Genomic DNA, 4,021 nt, shown 5'->3' with positions numbered 1-4,021 from the left:
GCCTTGCCAATCTTTTAGATGCAGCATTTTAAAAAAATGTAATTGGAGAAAACAAGACAGACAAAGGCAAGAGAATCTTTGATGGCCTCCTATAATTCACAGGGCTAGTACAGAACCCAGACATGACTGCCATTTTGTAAAGTGGTGCTGTGAAGACTGCTTCTTTTCCATGGAGTCTGCGTGGAAATCATCTGGTGGAGGAGTGCTGGACTGAAGCCAATTTGTTTTCATTAAATGAAGAGACATTAGTCTAGATAAGGGGAAATATTTTGAAAAGTGACTAAGGAGTGATTATGTCTCATGGAAAGAGAAAGGGGCTTAATTTTCTAAGTGCCTAAGTCTATTTAAAAAATGAGACACAAATAAAAAGACCACAAGAATAGTCAGGTCAGCATTTGTTTTCAAATGTGTTTATTTGTTATTGATGTATGGGCTTTTCTATTGCTCTCATCATTGTAGGAACTGGGCACCTTGTCATATGCACAGAGACACAGGCCTCTACAGTGAATATGTGAGTAACTGAAAAGCCTTTATTTCCTGTTACCCTAGTGCTTTTATGCTTTGCCTCTAAGGCCCCCTAGTAGTCCGTCTACACATTGGCTCTAGGTAACCACAGTAAACTGTTGCGGTTCAGTGATGAGACAGAACACAGCTTTATGCAAGCAAGCAGGCTGGTCAGCGGAGATGGGCTGTTCTGCCCCCCATGCCTTCCACCTTCTCCTTTTATTATATTTCTCCCCCTAAGCATTACACACTGCTACACAAAGGAATGTATGACGTTGATTCATATGCTTAGTTACCATCCTCTAACTACTACAATCCTGGTTCTCAGGCCTTGAGCCCAGGCTAAAGAAACCTCCCACAGTTGCTGTCCAAACAATCAAGTTCTCAGGGTTCATATCTAGCCCTTGTCCTTGGATAGAGCAATGTGTGCATTGCTCCTAGGAAACAGTCAGGGTGTGCCCCGCCTGCTTCCAGGTGGAATAGCTAGACATTAACCCTTCATCTCCCCTTTTTTGTTTATTGAAGTTGGCCATCTCATGGTAGCCGCCAATTTGTTTTGTCATGCTATTTAACTCCCAGACAGACAAGGACATAACCTGGGGAGCTTTCCAGGGCAAAATTTTACAAAGTCTTAACAAGGAAGGAATACATTGTACACAGCAACAACAAAAAATAAGCCCAATGATTACAAACACAAAATAACCAAAAGCTTAACATCTGCAATATAATCATCTAAAAGGGGTACACTTCTTTTACTACAATTATAACCAGCAAAAGGCAATATAAGTATCATTCTACTAAGACAGCAAAGGGTGCCATCACTTAAATTTGCAGGAATATAATTAAAGGTGCATGAACCACAAGTAAAAACCCATCCTGATGGTAGGATGATATGGCCATAATTATATAAAACATTAACAGCATGAGAACAATTTAAAAGGGATTGAGAAATTTTTTGACAGCCCAATGGCACCTTTGTACTAGTGCAGTTAACTACACGCGCACAGGTGACATTGTGAGCCCCGGCCGGGTACGGTGTGTGAAGGGATATAGCCGTGCGAGGCAGAGTATAATTGGCCGGGCCCCAATTAGCCATGCTAGAGTACTGGGAGAAAAGATTAGCATAAGCAAAGAGCAGTATCTTATTCTCCTTCGGACTTGTAACGGGGGAGGCGCTTCCGAGCCAACCCCTACAGAAAATAGCAGGCACAAAAGGCACACAATCATCACAGAATTAGCAGTGATTTGGGCGAGAATCGCCACAAACAAAGTCTTAGGAGTTTCTGGCTGCTGATCTGCTGCCAGTTTTCGTTGAGCCGTGGCGACCAATGCTTTTACTGCTCCCCCTGTCACGGGCTGGCTTGGGACGTTACGCCTCCTCCGTTTCCGTCCCGCCGTTGTCAACTCGGGGGGCAACGCGGTCTCCTCCAAGGTCAGCTGAAACTCTGGTATGGGATTCGACAGCTCCTGGTGCCATGCCATGTTGTTTAAGTGCTGGTCGCACGCACCGGGCTGGAACCCACAACGGTCCTGCAGGGAGAGACACAGCAGCATATCCCCGACCCCAAGTGATTAGAGGTGCTGGGCCCAGCCACTGTGGATCGGGCAGCTGACGGTAAAAGACACGCGGTCTTTCCAGTACCTCAGATTTGTGAAAATGCCGATCCGCAGGGGTCTGCTGATCTGCATTCAGTGTTAAATTATTTAAAGTAAACAAGAGAATATACATCTGTTGTTGAATGTCTCCTAAGGTTCGGAGACGCAGCTCCCCTTGTTTTAATTGTTTATCTAGCAAGGTTTTGAGTGTGCGATTGGCACGTTCAACAATGGCTTGGCCCGTGGAATTATAAGGGATTCCGTGTTTAAGACGGACGTCCCAGCGGGCACAAAAGGTGGAGAGGGCTGCAGAGCAGTAGGCTGGGGCATTATCTGTTTTAACTTGGCAAGGGCGACCCATAACAGAAAAGCAGGCCAGCAAATGGTGAATAACTTTGTTAGTGGCTTCCCCACGTTGTGGGGTTGCCCAAAGGAAACCTGAATAAGTATCAACGGAAACATGTAAAAATGAATAGGGGCGGAATTGTGGTACATGAGTAACATCCATTTGCCACAGCTGATTTGCTGCGGTACCTCGGGGGTTAACGGCATAAGAAAAAGTAGGAGCAGCAGCAGCACAGTGGGGGCAGGAACGAACAATAGAACGTGCATGATCAGCAGGAATGTGAAACTGCCGGGCCAAAACAGAGGCAGACTGATGAAAAAAGGCATGGCTTTCAATGGGGTCAGAAAAAAGGGAATTTACCTGACCACGCAACGCGCGATCGGCGCGTTCATTGCCCTCAGTGAGTGGCCCAGGCAGAGGGGTATGACTGCGAATATGAGCAACAAAGTAAGGGAAATAACGAGTGGCAAGAAGGTGCTGTAAAGACAAAAACAGGCGAAGGAGGTCTGCATCAACCTGAGGGGTAATGAGGGCAAGGGGTAAATGATCAAGTACCTGATAAACATAATGGGTATCCACAATTAAATTAAAGGGACAATCAATAAAAAGTTGAAAGGCCAAAATAACAGCAGCCAATTCTGAACACTGCAGAACGCTGAGGCAGTGTAAAACGAGAATGCCAACAAGGGGGGTCACCCAACTGATAAGTGACTACGCCTCGGTGGGGAGAGCCATCAGTAAAAAGAGTGAGAGCGGAAATAATGGGTTGAGAGCGGCTAAGACGATGAACAACTAGGGGCACCTTTTGGGTAATGACCAATCGAGGATCTTTTGGAGGATTGTAAGAAATCTCTCCCACATAATCACAAAGAGCAACCTACCAGGGCAAGGAGGTGTGGCACAAAGAGTCAAATTCAGTACGGGACAAGGGGAGCACAATGGCAACTAAATCAGTGCCAGTGAGTTGCACTGCACGGTGGCGGGCTTTACGAACAAGGTCAGATAGGGCATCTAAATACGGATAAATATTTCGAGGAGGGGTGGATGAAAGGTACAGCCACTCTATAATAGAGACGGCTGTATCTGTACGGGGTACAAACAGAGCCGCAGTTGGCGTATGAGGGGTGGCAAGAAGAACCAATTGTAAGGGACGGACTTCCGGGAGTCTGTCCACAAACTGCTGACTCAATGCTGCATTGATTTGTCGAATGCAGGCAGTATGCTTTTCAGTGATGGCAATAACCGCACCCGGTGCCCGAGCTCCACGCAGGAGCTCAAACAACGGCTGCAGCATTGAAGTGGGGAGACGAAAATAGGGCCGAATCCAATTTAAATGACCCAAAATCTGTTGTAATTTAACAAGGGTTAGGGGTTGAGGTAAAATTAATTCCGGACGAACCGGAGCAGCATAGGTTTGTAAAACCTTATATCCAAGGTAGTGGTAGGGATAAGAGCGTTGGATTTTTTCTGGTGCCACTAACAGGCCATTTTGGCCGAGAATCTGAGATAAAAATTCAAGCTGTTGTGCCGTGACCCGGGGACCGCTTAGCAAAATGTCATCCATGTAATGGTAGA

At 46.1% G+C, this 4,021-nt stretch overlaps 1 long non-coding RNA gene across 1 annotated transcript; it reads right to left on the bottom strand.

Annotated features, from left to right (window-relative positions):
* Window positions 1-1,009: 1,009 nt before the first annotated feature.
* LOC311517909 lies at window positions 1,010-3,065 on the bottom strand. Its single transcript, XR_014710817.1, has 2 exons — window positions 3,002-3,065; window positions 1,010-2,034 (listed from the first exon to the last, which is right to left on the bottom strand). It is a non-coding gene; the product is annotated as an uncharacterized lncRNA (long non-coding RNA).
* Between the last annotated feature and the right edge of the window lie 956 nt (window positions 3,066-4,021).

This window comes from Lepidochelys olivacea, assembly GCF_965140295.1.
Source record: "Lepidochelys olivacea isolate rLepOli2 genome assembly, chromosome: 3".
Taxonomy (NCBI): Eukaryota; Metazoa; Chordata; order Testudines; family Cheloniidae; genus Lepidochelys; species Lepidochelys olivacea.
The sequence above is the reverse complement of the archived record's forward strand: the minus strand, read 5'-3'. Positions and strand labels throughout refer to the sequence as shown.